The sequence below is a fragment of the Salmo salar genome, unplaced genomic scaffold (genome assembly GCF_905237065.1).
Source record: "Salmo salar unplaced genomic scaffold, Ssal_v3.1, whole genome shotgun sequence".
Classification (NCBI taxonomy): Eukaryota; Metazoa; Chordata; class Actinopteri; order Salmoniformes; family Salmonidae; genus Salmo; species Salmo salar.
Window position 1 is genome coordinate 463,039 of NW_025549219.1, and position 21,206 is coordinate 484,244.

The 21,206-nt window shown below is 40.3% G+C and overlaps 1 long non-coding RNA gene across 1 annotated transcript; it reads left to right on the top strand.

The window, feature by feature from the left end:
* The first annotated feature begins 311 nt into the window (after positions 1 to 311).
* On the top strand, positions 312 to 20,519 carry LOC123735949 (uncharacterized). The gene is made up of 3 exons (XR_006765835.1): positions 312 to 697; positions 13,512 to 13,515; positions 20,241 to 20,519. It is a non-coding gene; the product is annotated as an uncharacterized lncRNA (long non-coding RNA).
* The last annotated feature ends 687 nt before the right edge of the window (positions 20,520 to 21,206 follow it).

Genomic DNA, 21,206 nt, shown 5'->3' on the forward strand with positions numbered 1-21,206 from the left:
AAGGAGAGATTACTGTCACATTGGAAGATGAAGAGGAGGAGACAGGAGATCTGAGTAACACCAGTAAGAACCGCCTTCAATTAGTTTTTAACTTTGGATATTCGGAGTTGGCTCGTCAATACCTCTTCAACGGAGGGCCCTGGGATGATGACTGATATGTCTAGAATCAGACGGCGTAGAGACAAGCTACCCCTTGTTTTCTCCGTTCCGTTTCCAAAAAGTGACTTAACATATATATTTGAGGAGGGTCTATCTGCTGACCGCAGACTGGGGGGCCACGGCATGTAGTGATTTTAATGTAGTGATGTTTTACTACACACCGTGACCCCCAATAGAGCCATGTGAGAGTTGGGTTGGCTACACCAAAGATTATGGATATACTGACAAGATGTCTCTCCGTCCTGACAAGGGGAGTCGTTGTCCACAAAGCTGCACTGTGGGTTGTCTATCTCCCGCCTATCCTGTCTTTGGATTGGTGGATACATCTTATTATTGTAATCTATTGTTTATATTCTATGAGGGTTGTTGTCGTCAACCGCCTGTATTCAATGGAGAGAGATGCTAAGCTACTAGCATGAATATGCATAGCGATCTGGAGACAACTCCAAAAGTGTTTTTATCAAAGTTGTCGGTATGTCACATGTCCACATAACAACTTAGTCATTACGAAACTTCTGTTAGATCAAGTAAACCTCATGTAGGAAATAAGCCATTCATTTTGTTGTTGACCAAATTCAACACTTTCCACATTGGGTTGATAATTGTTTCCACTTGGATACAACCAACTGTAACCTACTGGCATGACCTAGAGAGATACAACCTACTGTAACCTACTGGCATGACCTAGAGAGATACAACCTACTGTAACCTACTGGCATGACCTAGAGAGATACAACCTACTGTAACCTACTGGCATGACCTAGAGAGTTACAACCTACTGTAACCTACTGGCATGACCTAGAGAGATACAACCTACTGGCATGACCTAGAGAGTTACAACCTACTGTAGCCTACTGGCATGACCTAGAGAGTTACAACCTACTGTAACCTACTGGCATGACCTAGAGAGTTACAACCTGCTGTAACCTACTGGCATGACCTAGAGAGATACAACCTACTGTAACCTACTGGCATGACCTAGAGAGTTACAACCTACTGTAACCTACTGGCATGACCTAGAGAGATACAACCTACTGTAACCTACTGGCATGACCTAGAGAGATACAACCTACTGTATTCTTTCTACCAATTGATTGGTTGAAATTTTATGACGTGTATTTGTTCATATAGACACACCCCATGTGTTTAATAATATCAACTTTATGTGCAGAACTTAAATTGAACTGATGCTTCAAGCGTTTGATTAAATAATTAACACACACAAATTACTTGAGGAAGCCAGAGGTCAATATAACCAGAAGAAAATAACCAATTCCCACCTGCTGCTGGCCTTCGTTAATTCTGACGTTATGCTCCTGAAGTTTCCGGTAAAATAGGAAAACTTTTTCCATTTCCGTTTGAAGTGCCAATTTATCTTACCATTTCTACCGATCTGCGTGCCAGTTATGAACGAGTTACAACACCTGTTTGGCTCCGCCACTTCCTGGGTCGGTGAAGTGAGGTATTAAATTTAAGGATTAAATCATTTAAGGAATATATCCGAGTCTCACGCTCATCACCTGTGGAATGCGGGGCTTCGAGGTGTGGATTTAATAGTATGTTGTACCTAGTTTCCCTCCTTCAGGGAACAGTAGTTATAGTCATAACGTGTGGATTTAATAGTATGTTGTACCTAGTTTCCCTCCTTCAGGGAACAGTATTTATAGTCATAACGTTAAGCTTGTCATATGATGAACTTTAACTTAACCTCTTACATCTAGACGTTCCGCTAGCGGAACACCTGCTCCAATATCCAATGATGGGCGTGGCGCGAAATACAAATTCCTCTAAAATCCGAAAACTTCAATTTTTCAAACATATGACTATTTTACAGCATTTTAAAGACAAGACTCTCGTTAATCTAACCACACTGTCCGATTTCAAAAAGGCTTTACAACGAAAGCAGAACATTAGATTATGTCAGCAGAGTACCCAGCTAGAAATAATCACACACCCATTTTTCAAGCTAGCATATAATGTCACAAAAAACAAAACCACAGCTAAATGCAGCACTAACCTTTGATGATCTTCATCAGATGACACACCTAGGACATTATGTTATACAATACATGCATGTGTTGTTCAATCAAGTTCATATTTATATCAAAATCCAGCTTTTTTACATTAGCATGTGACGTTCAGAACTAGCATACCCCCCGCAAACATCCAGTGAATTTACTAAATTACTCACGATAAACGTTCACAAAAAACATAACAATTATTTTAAGAATTATAGATACAGAACTCCTCTATGCACTCGATATGTCCGATTTTAAAATAGCTTTTCGGTGAAAGCACATTTTGCAATATTCTCAGTAGATAGCCCAGCCATCACGGCTAGCCATTTAGATACCGACCAAGTTTAGCCCTGATCAAACTCCGATTTACTATTACAAAAGTTTCATTACCTTTGTTGTCTTCGTCAGAATGCACTCCCAGGACTGCTACTTCAATAACAAATGTTGGTTTGGTCCAAAATAATCCATCGTTATATCCAAATTGCGGCGTTTTGTTCATGCCTTCCAAGACACTATCCGAAATGGTAAATCAGGGTCGCGAGCATGGCGCAATTCGTGACAAAAGATTTCTAAATATTCCATTACCGTACTTCGAAGCAAGTCAACCGCTGTTTAAAATCCATTTTTATGCAATTTTTCTCGTAAAAAAGCGATAATATTCAGACCGGGAATCTCCGTTTAGCTAAACAGAGGAAAGAAAACAAAGCTTTCGGTCGACGCGGGCACGAGCCTGAGTCTCACAGTACTGTAACCAGACACTATCCAAACGCGCTACTTTGTTTCAGCCAGAGCCTGCAAAGCCACGATTCAGCATTTTGCCGCCTTCTGAGAGTCCATGTGAGCCGTAGAAAGTGTCACGTAAGAGCAGAGATCCCCTGTAATAGATAGAGATAATCAACAAGGCCAAGAAATGGTCAGACAGGGTACTTCCTGTACAGAATCTTCTCAGGTTTTGGCCTGCCAAATTAGTTCTGTTATACTCACAGACACCATTCAAACAGTTTTAGAAACTTTGGAGTGTTTTCTATCCAAAGCTAATAATTATATGCATATTCTAGTTTCTGGGCACGAGTACTAATCAGATTAAATCGGGTACGTTTTTTATCCAGCCGTGTCAATACTGCCCCCTAGCCCTAACAGGTTAACTTAAATACTGGATCTTGCTGTCGGACAGTTTTTTGTATTCAGTTCTCTGAAATGCTCTCTATCTACTTAACATTTATTGTCTCCTTATGTTACGCTGGAAAACAGTTTTCATGGGCACAGAAATCCTAAATCATTTCAGAGTTTGCTAAATCCAATGGTTCTAACCGAGAGTCACCTTAACTTTATTGACAACTCCCAAATGGATACTGTCATTAACCTGTTAGGGCTAGGGGGCAGTATGTGCACGGCTGGATAAAAAAAATGTACCCGATTTAATCTGGTTACTAATCCTACCCAGTAACTAGAATATGCATATACTTATTATATATGGATAGAAAACACTCTAAAGTTTCTAAAACTGTTTGAATGGTGACTGTGAGTATAACAGAACTCATTTGGCAGGCAAAACCCTGAGACATTTTCTGACAGGAAGTGGATACCTGATGTGTTGTATTACCTTTAAACCTATGCCATTGAAAAACACAGGGGCTGAGGAATATTTTGGCACTTCCTATTGCTTCCACTAGATGTCACCAGCCTTTACAAAGTGTTTTGAGTCTTCTGGAGGGAGATCTGACCGAACAAGAGCCATGGAACGATGATGGCCCATTAGACACCTGGCGCGCGAGTTCATGTTGGGTACCCTCGTTCCAATACGTTATAAAAGAGTATGCATTCGTCCACCTTGAATATTATTCATGTTCTGGTTAAAAAGGCCCTAATGATTTATGCTATACAACGTTTGACATGTTTGAACGAACGTAAATATATTTTTTCCCCTCGTTCATGAAGTGAAGTCCGGCGGGCTTAGATCATGTGCTAACAAGACGGAGATTTTTGGACATAAATGATGAGCTTTTTTGAACAAAACTACATTCGTTATGGACCTGTGATACCTGGAAGTGACATCTGATGAAGAGAATCAAAGGTAATGGATTATTTACATAGTATTTTCGATTTTAGATCTCCCCAACATGACGACTAGTCTGTATCGCAACGCGTATTTTTCTGGGCGCAGTGCTCAGATTATTGCAAAGTGTGATTTCCCAGTAAGGTTATTTTTTAAATCTGGCAAGTTGATTGCGTTCAAGAGATGTAAATCTATAATTCTTTAAATGACAATATAATATTTTACCAATGTTTTCTAATTTTAATTATTTAATTTGTGATGCTGACTTGACTGCCGGTTATTGGAGGGAAACGATTTCCTCAACATCAATGCCATAGTAAAACGCTGTTTTTGGATATAAATATGAACTTGATAGAACTAAAAATGCATGCATTGTCTAACATAATGTCCTAGGAGTGTCATCTGATGGAGATTGTAAAAGGTTAGTGCATCATTTTAGCTGGTTTTATGGTTTTGGTGACCCTGTCTTTGAATTGACAAAACATTACACACAACTCTTGTAAATGTACTGTCCTAACATACTCTAAATTTATGCTTTCGCCGTAAAACCTTTTTGAAATCGTAAAACGTGGTTAGATTAAGGAGATGTTTATCTTTCAAAGGGTGTAAAATAGTTGTATGTTTGAAAAATTAGAATTTTGACATTTATTTGGATTCAAATTTGCCGCTCTTGAAATGCACCTGCTGTTGATGGAGTGCACCACGGGTGGGACGCCTGCGTCCCACCTAGCCCATAGAGGTTAATGCGGTTCTTAAATAATTACACATAATACATAATACTGTAGCTGTTTAGTTACAGTCACATGTTCAACTATCATCAGCTGATCCAGGAAATCATTTTCTGCATGCCAGTCAAATGTAGTTCTTCATTCATTACACCGGTAAAGACAGTTATGCCGTGCTCCATGTTGGATCCAACATCCCTAACAAATTGATGTTTATAATGTGTTATTGTCTGGTTGATTTACAGTAGGATCTCGTTAGTCCGTTTGGAAACGGAGATACTTAGCTCATAATGTGTGGAGAACTGTTCCTTGGTGGATAGGCTATTGTACAACACACAGAGCTATTTTCCTTTATTCAGGACATTTAGAATGACAACACATTACAGAGTAGCCTAGTGGGATTATTCACAAAATTATCTGGTGATCAGGTTATGAATTGTCATGACAAAGACATTTTAGTCTCCTTGTTTCACCTAAAATATTAAATGATTTATAGTCCTAGGTCTATGTTGTTGTTATGTGAAGTTATGGGTCCTACAGTAGGTCTATGTTATTGTTAGGTGAGATTATAGACCATTTTGGCATACACTTAGTGGACAAAATCTCATTGTCAGGCTGATGTCAGGCTGATGGAAAACTAGCCAATGATCATTTTACTGGTTGAAGTCGTTTTTAAATATAAAGTAGTACATTTTCAACAATAACACAAACATTATATTAAATCAGGACATTCAAACCAGCCTTACAATTATAATCCAAAGTAGTGTCAAATGATGATAATCATAATCAACCTGTAAATGGAGGCTTTATTTGCTGTCAGCCTATGAGAACTCCCCTGAGTTTCCCCCACGGTGGTGAAGTAGTGAATAGACACAGAGCTTAATGTGAGTTTCCTTGAGTAGACTCCTGATCTAGTGCTGTAATATTCAGAATACATTGTGAAAACTAATCTTTGCTCACCATTTTTTAAATATATATATTTTTTTCACCCCTTTTTTCTCCCCAATTGGTACTTACAGTCTTGTCTCATCGCTGCAACTCCCATACGGACTCTGGAGAGGCGAAGGTCGAGAGCCATGCGTCCTCTGAAACACAATCCAACCTAGCCGCGCTGCTTCTTGACACAATGCCCATCCAACCCGGAAGCCAGCAGCACCAATGTGTCGGAGGAAACACCGTACACCTGGCGACCTGGTCAGTGTGCACTGCGCCCGGCCCGCCACATGAGTCGCTAGTGCGTGATGAGACAAGGATATCCCTGCCGGCCAAACCCTCCCCTAACCCGGACGACGGTGGGCCAATTGTGCGTCGCCCCATGGGCCTCCCGGTCGCGGCCGGCTGCAACAGAGCTTGGACTCGAACCCAGATCTCTAATGGCACAGCTTTGGCCACTTGCTCACCATTTTTGCTCCAGGCAGATATACTACATCCATAACTAGCGGTTTCTGCATTAGCAGGGAGGTGTTTCTGCAATCAAATTGTGTGCGCATCGCCCTTGTCGCAATTTTAGCAAACACAGAAAGGTGCCTATATTTGAGAACAAAAGTCGCCTGGCACACTGCTTAGGAGTTCAACACCTTTTACTTATTTCTAGTTACTACTAATGTGAAAACAAGACTAAATATGACTATTGTTGCTCACTTGACTGTCTTAAGACAATTGTCAAGTAATTTTAACATTCATTACAGACGTCAATTGTTGTACAGTATCATGGCTACGCTGTTGGCATCACCTTTTTCAGTGGAGTTCTGCTGTTGTGAGCCTTTAACTATTTGTCTGACTTGTTCACACAGGAGAGAGACGTGACTATCATGGATCCTCTGGGGAGCCTCAACATCATGATGCTAACGAGTCAGAGAAGAGTCTGTCCAGATTCTATCACCTCAAGAAACACCAGCAGAGACCCACAGGGAAGAAATCTATCTGCTGCTCTGACTGTGGAAAACATTGCAAATCTTCATCAGAACTTAAAATACACCAGCGAACACACACAGGAGAGAAATCTCACCACTGTTTTGATTGTGGGAAGAGTTACTTAAGATTAAAAGCACTAAAAGTACACCTGAGAATTCACACTGGGGTGAAACCTTACAGCTGTGATCAATGTGGGAGGAGTTTTACTACATTTTTCTCTCTGACTCTACACCAGAGAATACACACAGGAGAGAAACCGTACAGCTGTACTCAATGTGGGAAGAGTTTTACTCAGTCAAGCAACCTGTTATCACACCAGAGGATACACACAGGAGAGAAATCTTTTAGTTGTAATCAATGTGTGAAAAGTTTTATTTCATCTAGTTACCTGACTGTACACCAGAGAACACACACAGGAGAGAAACCTTATAGCTGTGATCAATGTGGGAAGACTTATATTTCATCTTGCCATCTGACTAGACACCAGCGAGTACACACAGGAGAGAAACCTTATAGCTGTAATCAATGTGGGAAGAGTTTTACTCGGCCAGACAGCCTGATATCACACCAGAGAACACACACAGGAGAGAAACAATATAGCTGTAGTCAATGTGGGAAGAGTTTTGCTGCATCTATCTCTCTGACTCTACACCAGAAAACACACACAGGAGAGAAATCTTATAGTTGTGGTCTATGTGGGAAGAGTTTTACTACATCTGGCTCTCTGACTCGACACCAGAGAAGACACACAGGAGAGAAACCTTATAGCTGTGGTCAATGTGGGAAGAGTTTTACTACATCTGGCTATCTTACTCTACACCAAAGAACACACACAGGAGAGAAACCTTATAGTTGTGGTCAATGTGGGAAGAGTTTTACAACATCTGGCTGTCTCTCCAGATCAAAACACCTCAAGAAACACCTGCAGAGATCCACAGGGAAGAGAACTCACTGCTCCTCTGACTGTGGGAAGAAATCCACCTCTTCATCAGGCATTAAAATTCATCAGAGAATCCACACAGGAGAGAAATCTTTTAGCTGTGGTCAATGTGGGAAGAGTTTTACTAGTTCAACCAGCCTCATATCACACCAGAGAATCCACACAGGAGAGAAACCTTTTAGCTGTACTCAATGTGGGAAGAGTTTTACTTCATCTAGCCATCTGACTCTACACCAGAGAACACACACAGGAGAGAAACCTTATAGCTGTGATCAATGTGGGAAGAGTTTTGCTGCATCTGGCTCTCTGACTCGACACCAGAGAAGACACACAGGAGAGAAACCTTATAGCTGTGGTCAATGTGGGAAGAGTTTTACTACATCTGGCTGTCTGACTCGACACCAGAGAACACACACAGGAGAGAAACCTTATAGCTGTGATCAGTGTGACAAGAGATTCTCCGGTAAAAGACATCTGATCAAACATCAGAAAATACATGAATGAGTTGTTTCATGATATCAATGATATAATGTCACAATGTAGAATGTTTTAACATTGTACTAGGAGTATTTTAATAGTGTCACAATGTAGAACCCTAAACGTTTGCCCCTGTTCTATTGATTTCAACATGATATGGATATTAGCCTCAGGGGGAAAATCCAGGCTCTGAAATGGAAGAGTACTATTTATGTGATTTAATAAAAAGTGACTAACAAAAAAAGAGGTGTGTTACACTTACCATGTTGGTTACGCACTTGAATCAAAATCTATCTGGCTGTTTTCTACAAATTGTCCTCTAACCAGTGATGTACACATTATTCCCAGATTCTGTGTGGTTTTTGAGCTGTTAGTTTTAACAGGACGTGCAACCTCATCTCCCTCCTCTCGGCACAATTGATTTCAACATGATATCGATGAGTTATGACAAATAAGTGTTGTGTTCCTTTGTTTAGGGACCCCTACATTTAAATGCATCACTCCAAAATGTAGCTGACTGTCTTCTGCAGGTTGTCCTCTAACCAGTGAGGTGAAAGATTTCTCCAATTCCATGTGTTTTTTGTTTTGGTGTGTTAGTTTCAGGAGCAGATTCAACCTGATTTCCCCCCAAATGGATATAAGATTTGTGTTTTGTGTTTAGCTAGTGCGTTGCTATGGATCTTTATTTATTTTGACTGCCCGTTTTTCCGTATTGGAGATGAGTTTTGTTTGGGCTCGTTCCAAGGAGACGAGAGTTCTAGAAGCTAGTGGGATTTAGAAAGAGGAGAGTTCTAGAATCTAGTGAGTTTTAGGAAGACGAGTGTTCTAGAAGCTAGTGGGATTTAGGATTCTATAGAAAGAAAAAGGAGAAACAAATAATACTATTGTATTTCTGTTGGTGGTGAGCAAACTTTTCCAACAAAAATATAGGATATATTTGTTGTCTTAAGGTGTTATAGGCTTTGGTTTTCCATTTCTGTTTTGAGGTTGGACTTTAGCACGTATAGCTCGTTAGCACGTATAGCTCGTTAGCACGTATAGCTCGTTTGCACGTATAGCTCGTTAGCACGTATAGCTCGTTAGCACTGATTGGTGTCACCTCGTTAGTCAGTATGTGTTACACCTGTGCTGGCTTGTCCATCTCGTTAGTGGGAAGGTGTTTCACCTGAGCTGGTCCAGGTTCTATTTAAGAGTGGCCCAGTGTTCCAGTTGTCTTGATACATGTGGAGAGTCAACACCTTTAGTTGCTCCACCTTTTTGGTTTGCTTCCTGTCTTTAAGTTTGGTGTGGGTTTTTCTTTTGTTTGTCTCTTCTTGGGCAGATTTAGTGGGTCTCATGGTGGGTGTCTTTTAGGTCCCAGTTGTTGTTACTAGTCAACTTTCAGTGGACACCCCCATAGTGTCTTTCAGAGCCCCTCCTAAAATCATGCTTATATTTTGGGTTGGTTGTTGCATCCAATTAATATTTTAATCAATGGATTTTCCTTAGAATGCTAATTCGTCTTTCAGTTGTTAATCTTATGTTTGTTGTGGTAAATATTTCTGTTTATTTTCATTGTTTTATTTTTTTTTCTGTGAGGCATCCATGTCTGAAATGTGCTGTATAAATAAAGCTTGATTTGAACATATTGCAAAAGAAATTAACCCAATGACTGACAATCAACAGACTCTTGCAAAACCAATACGTATCTTGGTCCATCTTATTATGAAAACAGTATAAATTCAGTATATTTCCCACTATGTCAAAATAGTGCTGGTATGTACGTTTAGTATCACTTTTCAACCAACCCAGTGCATTTGTTGAAGATAAATGTTTAATTCAACAATACGTCAAAGGATTCAACTACTGCAAACTGAAACAAACAAATGGATCAACCAGATCAATCCCACTTTTCCAGCCTGCTGAAGGCGTGGTGGAGTGGTAAACACCACCCCCGGCTCTACCAGGGGCTTGAGGTGGTCTCCCACAGCTCTGCTTATGTCATGTTCTGTGGCCTTGCCGTTCCATTTCTTGACTGCCCCTGCAACACAGAAACACATTTAGTCATATTATATAAAACACTTAAAGTAATGGATATGGAGCATCTATGGCCTCAGTTACACCTGGCACCTAAATGTGACTTCTGTCATCTGATCACTCCAAGCTGCATTAGGTTCAGATCTACCAGTCAGGCCACTGAATATGCATAAGCAATGTAAAGAGATGGGGTGAATGAGGGGAAAAGTACATTTGACACAAATGACCTTCATAATATCAAAGAACAAATGTTTGTCTGAGGGGAAATTAACTTCATACAGCCAAAAGGGGTGAGAAATTACACCAATATCAGTGAACAATTTGCACTAATGTAAATAAACATAGATGATGGAACATATTCCCTTTTGCTGACGTGATGAACCGCTAAGGGGACATAAATATTTACCATCTAAACCATGTGTGACCTCTCACCTCTCTGGCTGTAGAAGTGTTCTTCCTAACAAGTCCCTCAACAGCTCTCTGACTGAGCTCCACCCTCACTGGGTCTTCAGAGGAGAGGAAGGCTGAGGGATGGAAGGATGAATGGATCAGTCAGTCAATAAAGTGTAGAGCTGCTGTCTGACAAAATCACTATTTTAGTAGTTCATTAAAGTAAATAAGGCTTTATGACTGCTGAATACCAACGATCAATCATTTAGATCATGTATTTTTAGGTAGAGATACATCCTTGGGACGTCCCTAGCCCGTTGAAGTTGACATTTAAAATGGTTAAGGTCAGGGTTTAGGGTAGGGATGTACCAAGGATCCCAGATAGCATTGACCATTGTGCATTCTTCTGTCTCTTTTACAAAGCAGGTGTAAAAGAAACACAAACAAGACAAGTAGAGACGCAGGTCATTATGGTCATTGTAGTTTAAAAAATAGCTTCTAATTATGCCAATCTGTATGTGGGGTTGTTAGAGAAGAATGTGATTGTCAGCCCTAACAATTCATTCTAGCACCTCATCAGGCTCTGAAAAAGTCTTAATTGATGACGTGTTCCATCTATTCCAGGGGACAGCAGAGGAACTTCATCGATTCCACTCCTTCATCAATACAAGCAGTGAACATCTGAAATTCACCCTCAACTTTCATGTGCATGAAACAAGTTATCTGGACATTTTGATTAAGAGGGACGGGGGTTGGCTTTAGCACAGACCTATACAGGAAGCCGATGGACAGGAATTCCCTGTTACGCGGAGTCAGCTTCCACCCTACACCCCTAAAAAAGATCCTCACCATCGACCAATAAAGTCACATACACAGGATTTGTAGTACACAGAGTGACTATGACAAACAAGCTGACTGTCAGTGTTACAGACAGCGAGGTTACCCAGAGGAACGGCTGGATGAGTGTTTCAGACAGCGGGGTTACCCAGAGGAATGGCTGGATGAGTGTTTCAGACAGCGGGGTGTTAAAAGAATTTAATATCTTGATGATAATAATCAATAATCAATTCGCCTTGACTAATGCCCAAGGTTTGTAAGACAATGGGTTAAAATAATTAGGCAAGGACTCAGCTTTCTGCAAAAGGTTTCTGTAGCTTTATTCAGAGAACGTTCTGAGGTCAGGATAACAAAACAGTCATTATATAGTTCTTGCTTACTTACGCACATGCATTTACACACAATCCGTTGGTGACCTGCATCCCCCATAAACTTCTCACACTGTTTATCACTATCCAGAGCTCAGCCTGTTCTTTTCCCTCAAGGTTAAGAACTCTTTGAAGCTTTTACTCCCTTGACCATCTGTCTCCTGGTGTCCCTCCTAATTGCATACACACATTTCTTTCCCTCTCCAGTGGTTTCTGGACTTTCCGGAACTAATCAGACTAATCGATCCCTACATTGATCATTACATTGATTATTCATTAAACCTGCTGTATGACTAATAATTCATCATGGTTTATTGATTCATTTACATTTATTAGATAATTCTCTTATCAATTCCACCCTTAAATGATTCAATAATTCACCATGATATGATCACATGCTATCTGAGAACCCTACTAATATGTAAATACATCACACGCTATATGGAAATACATCACACGCTATATGGAAATACATCACACGCTATATGGGATCACATAATGATTATCACATACTATGAGTATTCACTAACAATCACAGGCTATATGGATTTAAACAAGTCCAATACATGAATATTCCTCCTATTCCTCCATTACTGTCCTAGGCCTATTTCCAATTATGACACTTCTGTTTAGGATTTTCATCATAATTTTCATTAAAGGAACAGTGAATCTAAATGTTGAAAATTGTTTCATCAAACATTGGCTCCTCGTTATTGAAAGAGACGGAGCCATCTTCCTGGCCTGGAGGCCTGTGTTCGTCCTCCCACTGATCGGAGCTCGGAATCGGTCCATATCTCACCATCTGCTGCGTCATCGATCTCTCTAGAGTCCTGGTGATTAAACCTCTCACACATGGGACGAGACAACATCCACACAACACAAACACACTCATACAGGTGAAAGCAGCCCATAATACAGTTCTTACAACACTTTTCCATTTCCCAAACATGAGCTGTGTTATCAGAAATGTATGTGTAGAGCTGAACCTAATCATTCTACCTACACTGCCCTCTTCTGCCAATAACCTATCGAGAGTCAGTCTATTTTACCAGGTCATGAGGGGGGTGGCGGATAATTGGTCAGAGAACCTCTTTACTGCATCCCCGTTTTCATTCATGAATCTCTGTTGATTATAAAAGATGTCATTAATCCCATCCACATTTTTATTTATTGTCAACTACCAAAATAATGTAGTGTTAAAGCCTTCACATATTTGATTCATAGCTTTGTATTCATCTGGAACTTCCCTGAGGATGCCAATAGCATCCATCTAGACAGGGCTACTCCCATCCTGGTCAAAACTCCTCCTGTGCCTTCTTTAGCCTCCTATAACTGGCCTCTGATGACTAACTCGAACTGGTTGGACCAATAACCCCAGGGCGCAAGTTCCTAACCACCCTTTGTGGTAATTTCTGTCGTATGCATCCTTTACTGGTACTAGCCCACCCTTCATCAGTTATAGGTGCTGTGAGGTTAAGAATGTTCTATTCATCTCTCAAACCTATGTCAGTCACATTAACGATTACTTTCAGCCATTAAAATCATCTTAGTTCTCGGTGCCATTCTTGTATCTATAACACTGGTGCTCATCAGGAATTTAGGTGAACCGAGGTGGGTTGGCTGAGTACTTCAATCTGGCCAACCCCTATTCCTGTACAGTTGTCTGCTTCCCCAGGAAATTGTTTAATGTTTACCTTAAATTCTACATCTTGATCTTCTTTGATTCCTTATTCTGTATGTCACTCATCAGTGTATTGTATAGTTTATCTTCTACTTCTTCTCAATGACAACGGTATCCTATGATTAGTACCAGTAGGTGGTGGATCTGAATGTATCAGAAAGGTTACCAAAACTATGATGCAGCTTAGAGTCTCTACTCTTCCCAAAAACCGCCAACCCTCTCCTGCCCTTAGTCTCTCTGCTAGGTACCACCCCATACTCACACCTCTAGGAGCACACACAGTGATGAACGGTCGGGATAGGAAATCTTCGTTAAGGAGGTAACCCCCGGACCTTATTGGTTCTCGGTTCTTCTCCTAACTCTGTGTGTGATCATCAGTGCTCATATGTGTACATACCTCCTTGCAGTGGGTAACGTGGACCCAAGTGACTCTCTCAGCTTTTCTAATGGCAAAGGCAATGGTTTAACAGAACCTGGTATGGGCCTTCCCAACGGGACTGCTTCCAGTTTTTTCTCCTCAGGGACTGGATCCACACCCAGTCTCCTGGTTGGATTGAGTGAATCACCTTCTCCTGTAATTCACCTGTTGGACACAAAATCTTGGACATACGGGTTTGGTTAACAAACAGTCTTCTCATGTACTCTGCTAGTGTTTCTTCAACTTCTATGTCTACCTGTTCTGGTCTCTCTAACTCTGTCATTCTATAGGCTCTACCTAATTAGCTAAAATGTCATCCATCATTTAAAGAGATGGCTCCTAGTAAACCAACATTAGGGATATCATCTTGACCTCATATTCTAGCTACCATAATCATGTCCACCAAGTAAGTTGGGAACGCTTCTACCCATTTGCTATGCTTATCTGTTATTGTTAAACACCCCTTCTTCCCCTCAATTCGGAATAGTTCAATAAGTCCATTTCCAAATGTTGGAATGGACATTCTACAAAAAATGTTTTTGTTCTAGTAGCATCCTATCCTGTTCTATCACCTGCTCTACCATACTCCCCCTTTTTATACATGGCTCAAGCCCAAATGACCCTAAATTCACCATCCAATGGCTTTTCATTGTGGCTGATCAGACCACAAAAGGAAAAGTCACCAGTGGGGTCAAAAAGTCATAACCCCTTTTCAGAACCGTTTTTTCTTTCTTACTACATTAGACAAATGAAAGCTAATAACCTTATCTACATTTTGTATCTCAAGTTCCCAGAACATTCCCTATTAAAAGAATTTCACGTGTTTAATTAAAACTCAGAAAATAAAACTTTAAAATGCCATGTGTGTCTACCCCTTTAATCTTTCTTACTACATTAGACAAATGAAAGCTAATAACCTTATCTACATTTTGTATCTCAAGTTCCCAGAACATTCCCTATTAAAAGAATTTCACGTGTTTAATTAAAACTCAGAAAATAAAACTTTAAAATGCCATGTGTGTCTACCCCTTTAAGATATCCTGTCCCTAGGAACTTTTCCCAAAGTGCTCCTTTTTCCATAAAATAACCACTTGGTCAGCATTTCCTCATACTACACCGATTCAGAAACCCAAAAGTTAACTACAAACAAAACCTAAAAATGCTTGTACTTCCATTGTACTCCCCCCAATCATTAGTTTTAAACTTAATTGAACATGCGCTACCCTTGGATACAATACTGTACTTCAATTTATGAAACCCCATATTTTAACGTACTATTTGACTAATTTGACCCAAGATTGCTTAAAACCTTAAAACCCCTTCAGTTTGTCTGAAAACCGGCCCATTCTGTTTGCTAGGAATACCCTGCCATTATACACAACTGAGTTTAATGTGCACCGTCCCTGTAAAAATAAAATTAACTCAACCTGCAATTCACTGTACTGTCCAGACATTGTTCCACGTAATGGAAACAGAGTATAATGTTTAAATACATAAACTTCCTTTTCTAATTCACTGGTGTTACCTAAACATTCAAACCAAGAATCAATAACCAGCTTCACATCACAAAATGCTTCCTTCCAGCCAAACATAGCCCAAGCATAGCTCAGCACACATAACCAATTCTTTTCTCATCTTTTGTTTTACCCGTAAGCAAAAATATAACCCACTACTCAACCAACGTTCTGCCTTACCTCTATAGTAAGATTAAAACCAATGTTCCAACTGTATCTCTTTCGGCTTCACATTTTTGAAATGTCTATGACTTTATATGTACCATGTAAATCGCCAAATTTATATAATACTTAATACAATTTATTACTACTCCCTTTAAACCTATCCGCTCATTATAATTCATTAGATTTCGGTAACCTTCTCTTCATTTTAAACTAAACAAGCCATCAAAACGTTCGGTTTAGATCTTAAACAACCACCATCAACCTTATGGTTCCATTCAAAACATAACAATAACATTTTAGTCCCATAGTGCATGGGCTGGGACCCGAACCCAGGCCTCCCGCGTGGCAGGCGTAAATTCTACCACTGAACCACCAATGCTATTGCTTGGAGGTGCAATTTCGGTGGTTATGTCCAACTCCGTCACAATGTTTACAGGGTGTATAACAGTTTCTTGCGAGATGTTCCGTCCTATCGCAGTTAAAACACCGCTTCACTCCGTCTTTGTCAGCGTATCTCCCTGTTTTTTCCCTTCTGTCTACGGAGTCTCTGCTCCTCCCCGCTATTTCTCCTAGGTTTGTTATCAGGTACTCTGTTACCCCGACAGTTACTGTTAGTTGCTCTATCTCAACCGATTCACTCTTTTTGCAGTTTCGACCTATTTTATTGCAGTGTTTACACAGAACCTCAAATTCTCTAGCAAAATGACCCGGTTTGTGACAGTTAAAGCATCCATCTCCCCCTTTCTTTTGTCTATTCCCATCCGGACTTTGGTTATGGTAAACGGGTCTACTGGGGGCTCTGGGTGGTGCAGCACCACTTACACGCTCTCGACCCCACGTTCTTATCATTATATCTCCCTTTGTTTCTATCCACTTTTTTAATAAAGTGGCTACACCCTGTCTTCCTCCCTGTATCTCTTCCTCTCTACCTCCCTCCGCTCCCTGAGGACTAGCATATGGGGGAGGGGGTAAAGTTACGGGCGGCACTTGATATAGTTGCCTCCGTCCCACTACCACCACCTCGCTATCTGGTTTCTCCCGCCACCCCTGGTCAGCCAGGGAGGGGTATAATATGGGTTTAGATGTTGTCTCTGTGTGAGCCGTGGGAGTCCTCTCTGTCTTTTCCTGTTCCTCCTCGTTACTTTGTTTTTCTTTCCCCATTTTCTTAAGTTTATCTATCATTATCAGTCCTATTCTCTCCTTCTGTCTGGCTTTCTCCATTGCTTCCATAAATGTACCTTCTCCGGGTTCTCCCGCTTTCTTCCATTTCCCCTCTGCTTTCTGAATTTTCCGCTTCAATGCTCCCAGTATTCTACCTGGCTCACCTTCTGTGGGAACTCCATCAGGAGACAATACCCAACCATCCTCTATCCATATAGAGTTTCTCTCCTCGTCTCTTCCATTCCTTCCCTCCATTGATTTCCAGCGTGGATTTTAGAGCCTGTAATACTCTCTCCGCTTCTTCACTGATAGTCATATTTTAGTTTTACTGTATTATTTTCGTTTTTATTTCTGACCAATTCGATAATTAGTCCCTTATTTAAAGCACGTTAACTATTTATTTAAATCAACTTATTTCAACCTATTTAGTTAAACTCGGTTCTTATTTTAACCTAATTATATGGAACCGGAGTTATTCAATACAATTCAAATATCACTCCATAACATTTCAAACCAATTATTTAAACCCGTGTTTTACAGTGTCAAGCTTCAAACATCAACTAATTTGATAACTAGCCAGTCGAGTCAACAATATCTCTCATTTAAACCATATATTCTTCAGACCCAACCACTCCCGCAGTATGGGCCTTGCCAATAGCCACAATTATCGTCCTATCTAAAATATTCCTCCCGTCTTTTATTGCTTTTTCGTTAATAATTTCAAACAGTAAACTATTCCCTATTATTCCACGCCTAAATGTATCATATTATTTTATTTCCAATCCTTTTATTATACCATTATTCTCTTATCTTTAAATCCTCAATTCAGTATTCCTCTTATTTCGCCTTATAACCTCACCTCCTTTCCCAAGAATTACTCTACCGAACCCAACCGCACCTTTATATGAACGAATCTTGCCGGTCATCCAGTATTCTTATCTAAAATTTCACGATCATTGTCGGGGTAATTCCTCGAACCTAACCGCACTTTTATATGTACGAATCATTACCGATACCAATTACAAACCCAATTATTCTCTAAAATTTCCCGATCGAACCTAACCGCATTTCTATATGTACGAATCATTGCCGATACCAATTACAAACCCAATTATTCCCTATATCATCGAACCTAATCGTATCCTTCCTTACGAATCTCGCCGATAGATTTCAGTATTCTCCCTGAACCTAACCGCACCTTTTATATTTTACGGATCTCGCCAGGTGCAAAATACTCAAAGGTACCATTAATAACAACACATCTACCACAGGTTTGCATTTCACAATGGTGACTATCAAATTTCTTATCTACTCATAATAATTCATAATTTTGTTCACTTACATCGAACAGGTGCTTCACAAAATTAATTTGGTTAAAGCCAATATGCAGATCTTTAGTTATTATAACAATAGGTGTCTGCTTACCTGTTTTTAGTAGCCCGGACAATTTGTAAAGCAGACCGTTTCCCCGAAAGCGAAGTCCAATTGGCTGATTAAATGCTCAGCGTAAACGTCCTATATACCAGACCGTCGGGGTTCACCATGTTAATGTTGCGACAGTTCGTTTCTGGTAACAGAACAAAATAGTCAGCACATAGTAACTTCTGATTTAGGTGTACTTTAATTAATGCAAACACGTGCGTGTTATATGTGTGGTTCGTATATATACGGTCTCGCTGTTTTACCTCGCAGGGCAAAACAGAGAAGAGAGCGACACATCCTATTGTTCTCTCTTTTATACTGACAGAGATAGTTCCCGCTGAATGCTGGCCTGTCCGAGGGAGGAGGAGCGTGGTTTAAACTTGCTCCTCCTGTCGTCGGCGTGTAGGCTGATCCCAGCGTCGTGACGCACTTCCTGTTGCCGGTTGTAGTTCTTCTTGTCTTCAGTTGATTTACTCGCAGTTCATATACTTAATATTGTAGCATAGCTTCCCCAGTATATTATAAAGGTTATGCATACAAATAGCCAGTTCAACCCTAACAATTGTTACACCATGTAGGAGCAGTATAGACCTAGTCTGTTCATTATATACATCTACATGATGTATTGTTACACCATGTAGGAGCAGTATAGACCTACAGCAGCTGGCTACTTAATTATATGTTGTTTGACTGAATGAAACTGCCTTAAATGTGCTGTAGTAAACATTTTTTATTCTCACTAATCAATCACCACATTCCTGTCTTTGTATGTCTCAATAGTATTATTTAATTAAATCCATGTAAAATAATCTTTGACTGAATATAAAATGTGATCCTCAACTGCGTTTCCCTCCAGTCAGCAGACGGCGATGTGCGTCTTTCAGGCGATGCTGCAGCGTGACGTATAATCTAGTGGACGGTTCTTCATAAACAGCTCGTCAACCACCTCGGTAGCTTGCTAGCCAACATTGCCGAAAGATTCAAGCTGTTTATACGCTTTCGGTCTATATTAGCTACTGTGTTTTAGACAAACTTCTGTCGTATCTACTTGTTAACCTATTTAATTTAATATTACGTTATTTTTTATTAGTCAGCTATAGTAGCTGGCTGGTTAAGTTAGCATTAGCCTAGTCGCTAATGATAGCTAGCTAGCTAACATCCCCGAACATGAGCTCCCTAAACTACTCCCCTCCTGTTAAAGAAAATGAGGTCTGCTGGACGGAGAAAGAAGCTCTGGGGCTGAACATTGTCGTGAAAGAGGAGAAGGAAGAGGAGGATCTTACAGTAAAACAAGAAGTAGCTGGTGAGGCTGTTACAGTGAAAGAAGAAGAGAAAGACGTTTCAGTGAAAGAAGAAGATGCGTTCAGAGTGAAAGAGGAGGAGGATGTTACAGTAAAAGAAGAGGAGGAAAAGGAAGAGGAGGATGTTACAGTAAAACAAGAAGTAGAGGGTGAGGTTGTTACAGTGAAAGATGAAGAGAAAGACGTTTCAGTTAAACAAGAGGAAGAAGAGGATGATGCTGTTTTTGGAGTGAAGAAGGAAGGAGAGATTACTGTCACATTGGAAGATGAAGAGGAGGAGATAGGAGATCTGATTAACACCAGTAAGTACCGCCTTCAATTAGTTTTTAACTTTGGATATTCGAAGTTGGCTCGTCAATACCTCTTCAACGGAGGGCCCTGGGATGATGACTGATATGTCTAGAATCAGACGACGTAGAGACAAGCTACCCCTTGTTTTCCCGCCTATCCTGTCTTTGGATTGGTGGATACATCTTATTATTGTAATCTATTGTTTATATTCTATGAGGGTTGTTGTCGTCAACCGCCTGTATTCAATGGAGAGAGATGCTAAGCTACTAGCATGAATATGCATAGCGATCTGGAGACAACTCCAAAAGTGTTTTTATCAAAGTTGTCGGTATGTCACATGTCCACATAACAACTTAGTCATTACGAAACTTCTGTTAGATCAAGTAGCAAATAAGCCATTCATTTTGTTGTTGACCAAATTCAACACTTTCCACATTGGGTTGATAATTGTTTCCACTTGGATACAGCCTACTGAAACCTACTGGCATGACCTAGAGTTACAACCTACTGTAACCTACTGGCATGACCTAGAGAGTTACAACCTACTGTAACCTACTGGCATGATCTAGAGAGATACAACCTACTGTAACCTACTGGCATGACCTAGAGAGATACAACCTACTGTAGCCTACTGGCATGACCTAGAGAGATACAACCTACTGTAACCTACTGGCATGACCTAGAGAGATACAACCTACTGTAACCTACTGGCATGACCTAGAGAGGTTCAACCTACTGTAACCTACTGGCATGACCTAGAGAGTTACAACCTACTGTAACCTACTGGCATGACCTAGAGAGATACAACCTACTGTAACCTACTGGCATGACCTAGAGAGGTTCAACCTACTGTAACCTACTGGCATGACCTAGAGAGATACAACCTACTGTAGCCTACTGGCATGACCTAGAGAGTTACAACCTACTGTAACCTACTGGCATGACCTAGAGAGATACAACCTACTGTAGCCTACTGGCATGACCTAGAGAGTTACAACCTACTGTAACCTACTGGCATGACCTAGAGCGTTACAACCTACTGTAACCTACTGGCATGACCTAGAGCGTTACAACCTACTGTAACCTACTGGCATGACCTAGAGAGATACAACCTACTGTAACCTACTGGCATGACCTAGAGAGATACAACCTACTGTATTCTTTCTACCAATTGATTGGTTGAAATTTTATGACGTGTATTTGTTCATATAGACACACTCCATGTGTTTAATAAAATCAACTGTATGTGCAGAACTTAAATTGAACTGATGCTTCAAGCATTTGATTAAATAATTAACACACACAAATGACTTGAGGAAGCCAGAGGTCAATATAACCAGAAGAAAATAACCA